Genomic DNA, 16,736 nt, shown 5'->3' on the forward strand with positions numbered 1-16,736 from the left:
TCCATTTAGATCTATTATACCAGACACATATTTGTAGATACTATAAATGCAATATTCTTGTTTAGTAAAAACACCTAATATTTAGGGGGAAAAAAATCAAAAGAGATGTTAAAATAAATTTTAAACTGCAAATAAAACAATAAGCACATATATAGACCAAAGAAAGTTGAAATATTAAGTTTTACATATCACGTGTGTAATATGTTTTACATATTACATGTTACATATTCAACTCAGAGACTTATTTCTGAAAATCAAAATTCTGTTCCTTACATTTATTATAGCTGTAATGCTTAAGGGACAACTGAGAAGAGGGCACTGCTGAACTATTTATTTATTTTATTGTGATAAACATGGAATAAGTGACAAATTCTGGCCCAAATAGATTACCATCTAAAACAGAGAGCATGGAAAAAAGCAGGGACAGGGATATAAATAGTCAAGCAGAATGAATGACAAGATGACCACAAATATCACGTTAGTTCCAGAATGTGGTGATGGTATTCTTTGACTTTTGTTTTGTTACTCCTCCTGTAAGTCATGCCTGAGTAAAGAATGAAGACATTCTGTTCTAATTCTCCTTCCTCAATTTACTCTGCTCTGTTCCATGGCAGTGTTAGGAACCATTACCATTAATGTTCCTCATTATAACAATCACATGGTCTAGTGATCCTTACACAGAACTAGAAGCAAGGAAAATCTTGGTTTCTAATCTCAGTTGAACCACTGATTCATTAAGCCATCTGTAGTCAGGTCATATCTAACCCTTCTGATTTGAGCAACTAAACTAGAAGCTAAACTGAGATCAAGACTTCACTGATAGCCAAATGTTGCTTGTATTTAAATTGTGCTTTCCCAGATACTTTACTAAACAATAGTCAGTCATGAAGTAAGTAATGTTTCATCACTTGACGCATTTAGGTTGTTAAAAGTAATTCTTAGAGCTAAACTAAACCTGAAATAGGTACAATGATGCAACTCCTTAAGAGCTACACCTGTAATGCTTATCCCTAGAACCTTTTTCCATTGCAGATGTAGAGCTCTGAGAACACACTGAAACATACATCACATCACGTAAATTTACTTAAGTATGGATGGGTTAAAACAAAGGGTGCCTGAAGGGGATGAACTGGTAACAACAAGAAGTTTGTTTGGTTTTTTAAGCTGTTAAAAACCTGAAGGATCAAAAGTGAGGGAAATAATTAAGCCTTGGGGAAACTTTAAAGTAAATGGATAAATGATGGACAGAACCTCTAAACTATTACTGGGGAGCCATAGTTTAATCCTACCTTATCCCAAACAGAATCCCATTCTAAAAATATAAAGGCTTATATCACTTTAATAAGACCAGGTGCTTATTGCCTTTTATTTTCGTTCATGAGCAATGATGGGGCCAGATGAATCTTGCTGCTCATTCAGTTCTGTGGTTTAATATTGGCCAAGTATTTAACTGCAACTCTTTGGCTTGTACCTAGGGTGCCTGGGATAACATCCAAGTACTAATCAGGTCCATGAGTGCTTAAATTCCAAGATCAGACAATATTAGGTGCATTCAGCCAATCTCACATACAACTACATGTAATATGCAACATACTCATTTCTAAGGCACTATGAAATACCTAAACACAAGAAAATAAATTGCTACATGGATAGAGCATTTGCCTCAACACAGAACTCACTGTTTTCAGGCAGATACTTATTATTAAGACAACTTTTAAGACTAAATATACTTTACTGCTGCTAATTTTTCACCAGCAGATCATGAGATTACTTGGAACAGTCTGAGCAACTAGACTCTGTCAAAGGCCAATTTTATTGATTGATTAGTAATTGCTACACTGGAGAAAGAATTCAATTTATAAGGTATTTATGTTTCAATGTATTTTTACTGTGTTATAAAAACTCTCCAGCAAGCTTTTAGCAACAACAAAAAAGAGCACATTCAACTGCCTTTTACTTACAGATTGACATTAAGCTTTCTTGCAGTACCTTATCCTAAACAGAATGCCATTCTGAAAATATAAAGACTCTTAACACAGAGCTCTCCATCCAAACTATTCCCCCTATAGCTGTCAATCAACTTAAAGTTAATTGGAAATACTATTAAAGATGAGAGTTCCCCACAAATGCTTTTCAGCTGTAACAAGCCATCTCCTCTCTACGCTTAAACCCTCTTTCCCATATGCCTTGCAACTTGCATGTTCTCTTTGAAAGCCTTGTAAACTCAGTGTCAGGAAAGCATTTGCTTAGCATTTCCACTACTGATCTTTGACATAGTTTGCTTTCCCCAATCTTTAATCCTTTGTACAAAATTGTGCAAGGGAAATTTTGTCACTGACTCCAATGAAAGTTGCTACTGTGTAAAGAACTGCTGGGCAGGGACCTAGTTTTCCAGCAAGTTTCTTTATAATGTCAGATAGTAACTTATGACCTACTGTCTTGCTTCAGAAGGACTCCAAACTGCCTGGAATGAGGTTACTCAGGATGCGTATCCATCAGAGTAAAGAAACAGGCAGCAGGAAAGGGAGAATCCTTGTATCTCAGAAGTTTAGTGAATCACTAAAGGGAAGACCTTAAAATGGACTTTGGTGGTGAATGGAGTTAGTTTAATACATCACTAATAACATTATTAAAAGGCTCATCTTCTAATTATAAATGCCATGGTATATTTTTCACTCTTAAAATGAAAAATCCACTGCATTATATACAATTTAAAACACTGTTTAGAACTTACACTTCAGGATTACAAACGTAGACAAAAATCACTAGCTATTGTGAATCTGTGCCTAAAAACAGAGGACTAATTGCTTAAGAGTTGAACAAGCCAGATAGATTCTGCCTACCTTTATTGCCCCTGTCAACCTACTGACTTCAAAAAAAGTTTGTGGGACTGCATGGACATAAGAAGACAACATTTGATTTCCTTCCTCAGGTGGCATAATAGAAATTCAGAGATCAGAGGCAGATGTCAAGCCACGTCTTTGAAGAGTGTATTCATATCTCTATTTTGAAACATTTCTATTTGGGCAACACAAATGCAGGATGTCTGCAGTGCCAGAGTTTAGTCAGACACATTTTGGCTGACTAAAAAGATAGAAAACATAAAGATGGAAAAACTGTTCAGCATTTATCATGATTTTATAATAACCAGCTTAATATCCAAAAACACTCGTGCTGGAGCAAGATCAGTTTTAATATCCATAATTCTACTTAGTAATCTTCAGACCAAAGCTCCCAAAAGAGCACATTCCATACAAAAAAGTAACACTATGGGATTTATCTAATAAAGCACAGTTTGGCACAAGGTATTACTGAAATACCTTTTCTTTGTCAAGTACCACAGGCAAGGTTCTGCCCTCTGTTACGCTTAGTCTTGCAGCCTTCACACTGACTCTGCTGAGGGCAAAGTCTGGCAATGTATTTACACAGGAGTTTAAATAGGTAGACAGATATCAGGACTGTATCAGGAATAGAGGTTTTATGAATCATCTCCCACAGTCTGTCTTAATTTCCCAAGAGATTCCCTGTTGTAAATTTTCCAAAAAATCTTCCAGTAACCAAAGATTAATTACTTATTTTTCACCTACTACCTTTATACAGCTTCTTAATAAGATGAAGTAATTTACTCCTCTGTGCAACTTGGTTGGGGAGTTGTTCATTAACTTTAATTTTGGCATTCCAGACAGATAAGATGGCATAAAGGTTAATGTGCTCATCTCACACAATTGACATTAAACAACTAATTCAGTTTGAGTTCAGTCCTCCATGTCCTATTTAGCAGTCTCCCACTCACTTCCATATGCAGAAGACTTGCAAAATCAAACCAGTTAATTGTTAAATATGCATGCACTGATATTTACAATATGGTGTAACTAGTCAATTCAGTATATGAAAGTTAGCATAAAATTTTGTCCAGATCCAGCATATGGGTGACCATGACTAAAAGTTTTGGACTGTCAGAAAGAAATAACTAAAAACAAATGGTCTATTTTTAAAGCACAATATGCATTAAAAAAATAACCTAGGAGTAAACAAAATAAAACCCTGCAATCCAAAAATAACTCTCCAAAGAACTGCCTTGAAGCTTACTGTAGATGTAGAGATCCAACAACTGAAAATATATAGTAAAAAATCTGCATTTTTATAATTAACCATGAATGAGTTCAGTACCAACATCATTTGAAGCATTTTAGTATCCTTATTTCACATGCAGAGAAACTAAGGAAGAGGGCCCAGCACTGATAGATGTTAAAGTGAGTTCAAAACTCGGGCAAGTGATTTAAAGAAGTCATCTGAAAGTCTGGTAAAACTAAAAATACACCCTCAGCTTCTCAAATCCCTAGCCCTAGGTCTTAATGAGGACACCATTCTTCATCCTCTGTGGCAGTGTCAAGTCTAACACCACCCGAAATGGTCTATTTAAATGAACAAGACACATTCCACACCAAAGACAGCAGAGTTTGAATGTAATATAAACACAGACAAGATAAGACAAAGGGAAACTGTGCATTTAAGGAAAGGCATGGAAATGTTATCTGGAAGAATACAACAGGGACTGTTGGAAGGAATTGCTTCTAAGAAAACTTTTGCAAAAAGATGAGGATTTAAAGAATGGTTCCAAGCAGAAAAGGCATCATGAAAGAAAATGTGAAGATGGAAGTAAGAAACCAGAATGTATTTTTTTTCAAAATAACTGCAACTATGGAGAAAGAAGGAGACAGAAAACTGTCATCTCCCTATAAAGACTTCACTCTCATTGAGGAAGGGAACCCTTGATGGTGACAGGGGAAGGGAACAGATGGTAATCATCACTTTCTGTCTAATGCTGCAACACCAAAAGGAGGTGCCAAAGTAAACATCTAACAGGAACATTTCTCTCTACTATTTTAATTGCTGCTAACAGAATGGAAAAAGTGCTCATGTTATGCTATGATTTAAAGGCTGCATTTCTAAATGCCATATCTGTAGCCATGACATTGGAGTAATTACCATGTAGGCAAGAAGTAAAAGAGACAGAACAGTGTTCCCCATTGACACAGACTTTGGCGTGCCTGTGAAACACTGAACTTTTTAACAGAGAACAAGATTTTACATCAGTTTCATGGTGTTATGGTTCCATAATGCAAACTGAGAAAGCTAATAATCATAGTAGCACAGGACTGGAAATAAGCTCCAGGAGCATCTAGTCTAGCCCTCTGCAGAGATGCAGGAATCACTGTTCCTGAGCCATCCCTGACTGATGCCAATTCAGCCTCCAGTAAAAGAGGTTCCACAACTTCCCTAGACAGCTTATTCCATTATCCTACTGTCCTTACAGTTACAATTTTTCCCTGTAACCTGATTTAAATCAGTTTGTCAGTTATTAAAACCCACTACCACATATTCCGCCTTCTGTGGCAAGAGAGGACAATATTTCTCCACCTTCTTATGGCAGCCTTTCAATTACTGCTAAATCCCTCCTTAGTCTCATCTTCTCTCCACATACCTAATTCCTTCACACTTCCTCATACAGCTTGCTTTTCAATCATCTTTATTGCCTGCCTCTGGACCCACTCTGGGATCTCTGTGCCCTTCTTAAAATATGGTGCCAAAACTGGATGCAATATTCCAGCCAAGGTATAATCAGCATCAAGTAAAGTGGTACCATCCATCACCTAATGTTTTACATTATATTTTCCCATTAATACCATCCAAATCTCCCATTCTGTATTTGTACATGTGTTTTAGTTTCCTACAAGTAGCACCTTTAAATTATCTCTTTTATGTCCAGTTCTTCAATATATCAAGATCTATTTCAGTTTTAATGCTATCCTCCGAAGTGTTTGATACCCCTCCCAGTCTTGTGTCATCCCTACATTTAACCAACATACTCTTCTCACTACATCCAAATCACTAATAAAAAAGGTAAACAGTACTGGACTGAAAGCAGACCACTCTGGAACCCCACTTGATACCACCTGCCATTCTGACAGTGATCCATTAATAATTAGTCTACACTTGCTGTTGTTCGACCCATTACATATCCACCTAAAGGTAATTCTACCTAGCCAATATTTCTCCAGTTTATTAGAACAGCATCTTGAACTGTATCAAAAGTCTTAGTAAAGTCTGGGTTTATTATGTCCATCATGGTCTCCTTCTCCACCAAACCAGTTATCCTGTCAAAGAAAGGAAATCAATTTGATTTGATTCTAAACAAACCCCTGCTGGCTGCTAGCAATCACAACCTCATCCTACAAATAGTCAGAGATTAAATGTTTTATACTTTGCTCCAGTAACTTCCAGGTACTGAAGTCGGATCAACCTGCCTATAATTCCCTGGGTCCTCCTTTTATCTATCCCTTCTTAATATGAAAGGTGCATATCAGGGACTGGGAGAATGTGTTCACCAGGGCTCCCCAGGTGGGGAATAGGACTAACAGTCATAAATTGTTGGAAGACCGCTTTAGATTAGACACAAGGAAAAACTTCTTTATTCGAGTATCCAGGGTCCGGAATAGCCCCCCCCCTTTCAAAAGTCCCCCCCCCCCCCAAAATGGTACAATCACCTATTCTGGATATTTTCAAAAAACTTCTGGATGCTCACCTTCCTGGGGGCATCTGACCCCAGCAGTCTTTCCTGTCCAAGTGCAGGGGGGCTGGACCTGATGATCTCGAGAGGTCCCTTCCAGCCCCTAACATCTATGAATCTATGAGCCCTCCTCCAGTCCTTAGAGAACTTACCTGTTATTCATGACTTGCAGATATTATTAGCTGTGGCTGTGAGATGTCTTCACCTAGTTCCTTCAAAATCCAAAGGTGCCATGCTGACTTTCATTTGTTCAAGGTACTCAAAAGTTCTGTGATGTACTCTTTACTTACCAGGATTTGCATCCTTTCCCTAACTTTATTTATATTAATTTTGCTAGTTGTCTGGTCAGTTTGCCACCATCCCCATAGGACCTAGCTTAATGCCCTCCTCATCAGTCAGCTAGACAACATTCAAATATATGTTTCCCTGTCTTCATCAGATGGAACCCATCTATGCACAGCAATTATTTTTACAGAAAATCAACCCACTTTTAAAGAAGCCAAAGCCTTTGGCTGCCTTCTTCATAATATGAAGGCCACTGCCTGGGCCCTTCCCAGTGAAGATTGATGAGAACATCACCTGCACACTAAGCCCCTTATCCTCCTGCCCAAAGCCTTAAAGTCTCTTTTGATCTCATTAGAGTCACTCCTGGAATTATCATCAATGCCCATGTGTATGGGTAGGAAGGTGTCCAAGGATCAGATACAGTTTGGAAATTTCTGCATCATGTCCCAAATTCAGGCTCTGTGCATGCTTCACATTTCACAGGATTCCAGGTCCAGATGACAAACAGATGGTTCCATCCCCAGCAGGACAGACTCCCCAGTTGCTGCTGCCACTCTCTTCCTGGTGAGTGTGATAGTCACAGAACTGCCATCCCTACGGCAGTGTGACCCCTGCTGTCTAACCTATGCTTCTGATCTTTTTTCTCTAATGATTAATGAGATGTTGTGGGCATAGATCTGTGCTGACAGTCTGAAAGTATTCTGATCCTTCTATGTCAAGCATCTTCCCTGTTATTCAGTTTCTACTGCACAGTCCTCTCAGATTCTTAAGTAAGCCCTGACTGCAATAGCAGTTTATGACTTTCATCTAGTAGGCCTCTGAATATACTTGTGTCGCTAGTCCCTGAACATCTTCTTCTAGCACAGCTACTACTAATTTGCATGCTGGACAGACAAAGTCTCCTCTGCCCACAGGAAAGACAACAAACATGGCATATCTCATGCATATCACAACAACTGACCTACATCACTATATCCATTATTTGTTTCCTAACTGCTCCTGGAAACCTCAGAGCACATATATTCCTGCCCTTTCAGAAGTTCCCAGATAAACTAATTTTGCTTCTCTCCTGTTTGTTTTCATTTAAATTTCTTCAAAACAACATTCAAAATCAAGTCTGCTGCAGATTAAAATAAAACCGAGGGAAAGGTTACTTGTAGTCATGAGAAACAGCAAAAGGAAACAGTAACATTGAGATAATGTTACTTTATGCCATTTGGTGCTGACTGATTAGTTCTAACTGACTTCCCAATTCAGGAACTTGTTCATAGAAAAGAAGTCCAGCCTAAGACACTTGCATGTTCTACAACTTGTTTTGTCTTTTGTACCATTAACTTCAGATCCAGATTTGAACTCCCCTGCAATTTACAAGAGGTGTTTAGGCCAGGGGCTGGCACGGATCTTTGAAAACTCCTGGCGCTCTGGTGAAGTGCCCAAAGTCTGAAAGAAGGCCGATGTGGTGCCAATATTCAAGAAAGGGAGGAAAGTGGATCTGGCTAACTATAGGCCCATCAGCCTCACTTCTTTCCTGGGGAAGATCTTAGAAAAGTTTATTAAAGAGGCCATCCTTAATGGACTGGCCTACACCAACATCCTAAGGGATAGCCAGCACGGGTTTGCTGCAGGTAGGTCTTGCTTGACCAATCTCATTTCCTTCTACGACCAGATGACCTATCACCTGGACAAGGGAGAAGAGATTGATGTCATATATCTTGACTTCAAAAAAGCCTTCGATCTGGTATCCCATGACCACCTCTTGGTGAAACTGACCAATTGTGGCCTTGGGTCCACCATGATCCGCCGGCTGGGAAATTGGCTCTGTAGTCAGACCCAGAGGGTAGTACTTGATGGCAGTCACTCATCATGGTGTCCTGTGACCAGTGGGGTCCCCCAAGGCTCTGTCCTTGGACCCATATTGGTCAACATCTTCATTAATGATGTGGACATCGAAGTCAGGAGCGGACTGGCCAAGTTCGCCAATGACACCGAACTTTGGGGCAAAGCATCCACACCAGAAGAGAGGTGGGTGATCCAGGCTGTCCTGGACAAGCTCAGCAAATGGGCAGACAAGAACCTGATGGTGTTTAACACCAAAAAATGCAAGGTTCTCCACCTTGGGAAGAAAAACCTGCAGCATCCTTATAGGCTCGGCAGTGCTATGCTGGCTAGCACTACGGAAGAAAGAGATTTGGGGGTCATCATTGACCACAAGATGAACATGAGCCCTCAATGCGATGCTGTGGCTACTAAAGCGACCAAAACGCTGGCTTGCATCCATAGATGCTTCTCAAGCAAATCCTGGGACGTCATTCTCCCCTTGTACTCGGCTTTGGTGAGGCTGCAACTGGAGTACTACGTCCAGTTTTGGGCTCCACGATTCAAAAAGGATGTGGAGAAGCTTGAGAGAGTCCAGAGAAGAGGCATGCGCATGATCGGAGGTCAGGAAAACAGACCTTATGATGACAGGCTGAGAGCCATGGGGCTCTTCAGCCTGGAAAAGCGCAGGCTCAGGGGTGATCTGATGGCCACCTATAAGTTCATCAGGGGTGACCACCAGGATCTGGGGGAGCATTTGTTCGCCAGAGTGCCCCAAGGGATGATGAGGTCGAACGGTCATAAACTACTGCGAGACCGTTTCAGGCTGGACATAAAGAAGAATTTCTTTACTGTCTGAACCCCCAAGGTCTGGAACAGCCTGCCATCGGAGGTGGTTCAAGCACCTACATTGAACACCTTCAAGAGCAAATTGGATGCTTATCTTGCTGGGATGCTGTGACCCCAGATGACTTCCTGCCCTTTGGGTGGGGGGATGGACTTGATCTTCCGAGGTCCCTTCCAGCCCAAATGTCTATGAAATCTATGAAATTATGACTTAAGACAATCTCTAGATTTCATATGATTTTATGAAAGGAAGAAACACAGCAGACAGAGAAAAACTAAACGTGTTAGCAGCAAGCGTTCACCAACCTCTTATTGCTATCAAGATTTCACCTCTAGCATGGACAAGGCCTTACAGAAGCAGGGAAGCATGGTTTTAGATTAAATGTAGAAAGCAGCATTTTGGTTAAAGTTTTTTGGTTTTGGGTTCTTTTTTTGTAAATAGTCCATTCACATATATTAAGGTGCCTTTAATTAAAACAAGGTCTTCAGTGAATATGAATTCAGAAATTATTCACTGCAAGTATTCAGATGGGAAAAATCATCTTCAATATTGTGAACAGGCCAAAGCTGTTCTGGGAAAGGCAAGGGGCTTTCTTTTCCAAGTGACTTTTCTTTAGGGACTCCTAAAGTAATTGGAACATTCTTGGCCTCATTCTGAATCTGCGCATTAAAGGAATATCACACAGGGAAGTCTAGAAAAAACAGCAGCTCTCCAAGACCCAGACTGTCGTGCCTCTGCTGCAAGGATAAGGTTCCACTGCTGGCCTGCCTGACTGTGAAATTTTAATGTTTAATTTGTAGTGCAAAAAATCCCTAGTGAAATGTGTTGCTTCCACTAACTCACACCCCTTTGCTACCTCATGAGCTAGAAGCTGCAATTAACTGAACACTACTGAATAACACTGCCCCTTATTTAATAATACTGCTAGCCCTGAAGCAAGATTTTCCAAGAACTGCAGCTTTTAATCATTAAGTATCTTAACTCCTCTTAAAAGTATATCTTTACTCACTGTAATTAACTATGTCAAAAGGACCACGTGTTTTACTGTGGAGTTGTAACTTGTTTCAAGGTGCTCCCCACATTAAGATTTTGTGATTATAAACCTAGGGCTTTGTCAAAGTATTGAGTTTATATATGTTTAATAAAGATGAAAAAAATATACTCTAGCCAACAGTATAAAAGGGCTGCCTTGTAATTAATGGTACTAGAGTTTTTGAATGATGTATTACATATTATAAAAGCCCTATAAAACATAATAAATGTCCTGAAACATGTTTGGTGCAGGTAAAGCTGACGTTGGATTTTGGCATATCAGTAGACAGGTTTTCTACGTTATAACACCATTACTATTTATGATATTTACAGTTAATCTTTACTTTGACACTTTGTCTGCCACCACCATTTAGAAATAAATGGAATTCAAAATAAATAGATCTTTTTAACGATTTACAGCTTAGGCAAGCTGCAGCATACAAATTTATACGGGGGAAATACGGCAGTAGACATTATGCATGGTAACAGGCAGGAACATGTATCTCCCTGGTGATAAACAGCAGTGGAACATATTTATGCCTGGGATCCTAGGGGCCTCCCAAGGGTGCAGTGGTACTGATTCAGATGTGCGGAGCCAAGCCAACAGCCAGTGTGGCTCTGGCCAGCAAGACTCTGGTTTTGGGTGGTAAAGCTGCAGCCACATGCACTGCCCGACTTTTATTTGCTGTGTGGGGTTTTAAGATATCAGGAGTTCCCGATATCTAATTTTGCCTCTGCACTGCAAATATGAAGCATGAAGAACCCTTCCATGTGTGCTGCATGCATTTTGTGGGGCCTCAAAAGCCTCTGAGGTGCTGTAAAGTAAATGCGTATGCTAGTCTGGACACACCCTATAAGCTTAACATTGGAGCTCATCTAGATAGCATACTATATATGCCATAATATAGTAGCTCTGGCAAAATTTTCATTTGTGTCCTTGTACAATTCAGCTACAGTTGACTTTCAAATGCAAAAATAGTGCCCAGGTATTTTACTTCCACTGAATTCCTGTCAAGATTAGACGTCTATATTGCAGACAGAAGTGACAATTTTCACCTGATCTGGCCACAAAAAGCAAATTATAGCCATAGGTGACGCACAGGGGGGCACATGCCCCCCCTGAGATTGGCCACCTCTAGCTTCTGTGAGCAATCGCCACCCCACTTGCTGTTGATGCAGTCGCCTGCGGCTGCAGGCGGTCCTCACTTGCTGCCACTAACAGCATATAAGGCAGCTGCAGGCGGTCTCTGCTCGCTGCCCACTGCTCGCCATCCCCCACCCCATCCCTGTGTCAGCGGCAGCTACAGGTAGTCCCTGCTTACCACCATGGTGGCCCCCCAGTCATTCATGTTTATACCTGCGACCAAACACAAATGCACAGCTGCAAACAGCTTTAAAAATGTCCAATTGGGTGAAAATCTGACCCTGCACTGCATGAGGTATCAGATAAGGAGGTTACAAAATGTAATGCCTTCGGTAACTTGTTTGTGGGGCTCCCAGCCTGTCCTCTTTTCAAAATGGGGGGGGAGCAGAGGGAGCTCAGTCTAGGCATTTTTCAGCCCCCCCAAAGGGTGGGATGGATGTATTGCAGCCTCCCAAGGTGGGGTGGGGGCTCCAATTCACCCACCTTAACCTTCAGCACCAGCTGGGGAGCCCCAAGGATGAGCTCCCTCCACTGCCTTCCCCTTCTTCCCATTCTGAAAACAGGAGCACTGGCAGAGAGCCCTGGCCATTGCTGTGGGAACCTGGCTGCAGGCTCCCAGCCTGTAGCTTGATTTCCCTCCCCCTGGAACCAACAAGGAACTTCTGTTTGGCCTGGGGTAAGGTTATAACTCAGCATGCTTTGCAAAAATCATTCTGAGTTACAGCTGGGAGCTGCACTTCTGTTTGCACCCCTAACTGCCATTTGTGCCTTTGAAAGTCTCCTACTTTGCCTACTCTGGTCAGGAAAACTTGGTTCAAGGAGTGAGGTATGATTCCACACAGAGAGTCATATGACTCCATTAACTGAGCCTACTTTTACAGGTAAAAAGAACAATTCCATATTGTGGCCTGTTTATAATGATCTTGTCTTACAGGCTCATCTGCAATATCAAGTCTGCTTTCTTACATCAGACAGAGCCACAGGCGAAAACACAGGAGGAAAATTGGTTTATTTCACTACCACCACACAACATCTTAACAATATGCCCAATTAGGATTATGTTTCAATTCCTTGCCAAGTGGCAGAGTCAAAATTCAAGCTGAATTCTAACAAACTAAGCCAGACTCAAGGATTTTGCCTGGCATTTATTCTTATCCTTTTCAGTTTGCTCAGTTATGCATGAATTGGGGTCATTAGACACTAAAAGATTTTCTTCCCTCACCCCTCAAATGCTTGCTCAGTGAGGGTCACCATGTTTGAAAGGGTCACCATCAACATTTTCGTGTTTGGCAAATGGCCTCTGAGGCAAAAAGTTCAACTTTGTATCCCAGTTTGTCAACTACAAAAGGAACAAAGACCATAATTTCCTACTCTCCTTTTCAGAGCTATTTGTTCTAAACATACCTGCAGAGGATTTTAGCTTCTTTTTTATGTTAATGAAACTAGAAAACATGGACAAACTTTGAATGGGTATCGTATGAGCAAGAAGAACAAACAAGCAGCAAGACACACTAGCAGGAATAAGGGTGGGACTGGGTGGAACTTGCAGTCTCCATTACTCTCACTTAAAAAGACTGCGTGAAACTCTCCTGTTCATGCTTGCAGAGGCCAGTTCACGCCAACCTTTTCCCATTATTAGTAATATCTTGGCACTGCCAGCTGAAGAAAAAAAGTCTGAGAAAATGCAAAAAACATTAAACTCTCATGGACAAGTGTGATTTTAATTATACCCTGCCTGTCTCTTAGGGTTTATTGTTTCTGGCAGGGAAGGTAGCACAGAAGGAGCAGCAGCTTTGCAGAAAGACAAACCAATGATTCCTCCCAGTCTGTATTATCAACCTAACATTCAAAACAAGATTTGAATGATCAATACTTTCTCTCCATTCCCTGAGTATAGATTTCTGTTGGGTTTTGCACCCTGGCCTACAAAGGATAAAACCGCTTGTAGCAGACATGTTGAAAAATACTTTAGATTCCTTCTCCTAGTTTTGAGTGGCTTGGTGCTGCACACTTCTAATACAATTTACTTAGAATAACCAGTTGGCTGAAAGTTATTATCAAATTTCAATTTCTTGCTCGTCCTGTTCCTTTCTGCATCCAGACCTCCCTTTTTTTGCTATTAAGTAACAAATAAAAAAAAACATAAGGCACTCTCCCCTGAATCTGTGATGTACTAATCAAAGTTACAAGGAGGCTCACATGCAAGTGGCAGACTTTCAGTAACGTTGAGCAAGGCAGTTTTGTAACTTAATCTGCACACAAGAAAGACACGGGTTTAATCTCAATGCAATTGCTGTACTCTGCCATTCCCTCATCTCAGTGTACCCCAAGAATCAATCCCTGGAGGAAAGATGGAGTTAGTTTTGAACATAACCCTTTCCTCTCCAAAACAACAGGCAGAACAGGGAAGCGGAGAGGAGAAGAGAGAGCAGATCCAGAAATTCCTTGGCTTGCCTATTGTAAGGAGGGAAAGGAGTGCAACTTCCAAATCTTATGCTTGGCTGTCTCCCATGAATCTATCCACACAGCTGCCTACCAAGGACATGCGTAGGAAGATGTTGCTAACTGTAAAAGAGTAAACTTTTAGAAACACTGAGACTAGTAAACATGCTATTCTATACAATATTATCCTATTATATACTGCCCTGTTATATACAGTACAGTAGGTGCAAGCAGAAATTCTTTTGTGACAGTTACAACCCCAAACGCTGTCATAGTATGCTAAAAGCGTAAGACATGTGAAGCTGCTGTTGATGAGAAGGTAGCACCACAGTTCTTGATGTTCCTCGACTTGAGGCACCCCTTGTTAGACTCAAGGCCCCTTGGGAAAACGCCAGCTTCGTTTTCACTCATTCTTTTTTGACCACAGGAAAAATAGTAGAGCGTGTCTTCTGTTGCAAAGAACTCCGAAACCAGGTCAGAACAGGTTTGACACCCTGCTTGGTGGGTTTATTTCACAGGCTGCGGAACAGGGTGGGCCACCCGGGCCACGGCCCCACCAACTGTTATGCCGTTAAAAAAACCAGCTATACAGATTTAACCGGAATGACAACTGCACATTTGTGGGTTATATAAATGAACATGGTAAATGTTGGCCGGGCCATGTCCCAGACGGCCCACCCCATTCTGTGGCCTATGGTTTATTTTGTGAATACCTAGCTGCCTGGGGTACCCTGGACAGGATCTTGGGGCCTCGCAGGATCCAGGCTGAGCATCACTTAAGTCATGTGGGCAGAAGAAGTGTGCCAGAGCTGCCCCTTGACAGCAAAGAGGAGAGGAAAGGGAGAACCAACCCGCAGGGGTCAGTGTGAAGGGGGAAGTTCAGGCCCAGGCCAAGGCAGCAAGAGCAGGGACCCGACTGCGCTCCTCCCCACCAAACAACCCGGGAGCTGCCCCAGGAGGTGCAGCCTGGGGGCCCCTTCAGCAGCAGGGAGGCCTGGAGGAGGCTGGGGGCGCCCCCGAGCGGAGCCCCTGCCCAGCTGAGCCCGCTTACCTCGGGGCGCGGAAGGACGCAGCCAGCACCGCCACCGCCCGGGCAGGGTCCGAGCCGCTGCCGGGAGGGGACAGGGACAGGGACGCGGGGCGGGGCGGGGCGGGGCGGGGCCGGCTCCTCAACTCCGCCCGGCCCCGCCGCGCCGTGCCCACGAGCTGCCCCGGGGCCGGGGCTAGCGGCGTCCGCCTCGTCTCGTCTCGTCCCGCCGGCACCAGTGCGCCCGGGCTCCGCACCGGGGCATGGACACCGGTGGGCGAGAGGTACGGGTGTGAGAAGTGTGCACGGGTGTGTGAGAGAGAAAAGCGTGCGTGTGTAAAAGGCATGTGTGCGTGGCATATATTCATGCGCATGTAAGAGACGTGTGTGGTGTGAGATCCCAGCGTGCGAGACAGAAGCGTGTGTGCACACAGCATGAGAGAGAAAAGTGTGAGAGAAAAGCGTGCATGTGCGTGAGAGAAAAGTTAGTGTGAAGCGTATGTTCATTCACATACAAAATGTGTGAGACATGTGCATGTGTGTCTATCTATCCATCTATCTATCTATCATAGAGGCTCCACTGAGGAGGCAGCTGTCTCCTGGCATCTGGTACATACATATATCCCTCCCGTTTCAGCTTACTCCTGTGTCCCTCCTCAACTGCCCCTCTTTTGTTTTCAGCACATAGACAAACCAATCAATTAATCCACTTTGGTTAGTCTATAAAGTGCAAATGGACCTTGCCTTCTCTGTGACTTGAAACTAGCAAAGCTCCCTACCTCTCCACACCCTCCCCGCCCCCCCCCCCCACATATATATCAAAATACCAATGTCTAGCTGACTGGCTTCCTTGCATGCAGCCCAGCCTCTGGCTTCTTTACTGTTCCTTCCATCCAGGAAGAGCACACACCAACTGCAGACTTCCTCAGCCTCCTGACAGGTATTTATACCTGAAAGCTTGCAAAGAAGAATGTCTAGCACAAGCTTTTGTTGGATGAAGCAAGCCTCAATTCACCAAGACCCAAGTCCAAGGTATGAAGCTGGGATGCTAATGTCTCCACTGGAAGACTCCTTGAGAAACGCAGGGGTCTGGGCAACAGCCCCCTGGTGTTTCCCTTACAGCTGACTGACCACCTAAAAAAGGTGCTCAACTAGTCTCAGCCCGTTTCTTCCTTCACTGAGTTCCTTGGCCACGGTTAGCAGTGGGCAGCATTTGAGCAAGTCACTCTTGTCCCTACTCAGGCGAAGCAGCTGTAGTGCTAGACAACAGGGTGCTCACTAACTGCTCTCCCCCCACCCCATAAGGCTGCATGTGTAGTTTCAGCCTGAAAGCTCAGCCTAGTCTCAGCCCTCCAATCCATCTCAGCTTTGTTGCCTTGAAGTTTCTTCCTGTCTCAGTTCTCACCACCAAACAGCTACCTTTATACCACCTCAGCTCTGTTCATCGGTTAAAAACTTTGCAGGTACCATGCTCAGGCTTCTAAAAGAAGTGAGTAGCAAAGAACAGCATTTCTCAACCCATGGGTTGCAACCCAAAAGTGGGTTGCAAGAATAGATGAAAGGGTCATGAACA

General features: G+C 42.6%; 1 protein-coding gene across 1 annotated transcript in view; it reads right to left on the bottom strand.

Annotated features, from left to right (window-relative positions):
* EPHX1 (epoxide hydrolase 1) overlaps positions 1-15,337 on the bottom strand; it is a 44,308-nt gene extending 28,971 nt beyond the window's left edge. The window contains exon 1 of the mRNA XM_090047860.1: positions 15,188-15,337. The gene's annotated coding sequence lies outside the window, so the exon portion shown is untranslated. The remainder of the gene's footprint in view (positions 1-15,187) is intronic.
* Positions 15,338-16,736: the final 1,399 nt, after the last annotated feature.

The sequence above is a fragment of the Crocodylus siamensis genome, chromosome 1 (genome assembly GCF_052110815.1).
Source record: "Crocodylus siamensis isolate JL-2025a chromosome 1, ASM5211081v1, whole genome shotgun sequence".
In the NCBI taxonomy this organism is placed as follows: Eukaryota; Metazoa; Chordata; order Crocodylia; family Crocodylidae; genus Crocodylus; species Crocodylus siamensis.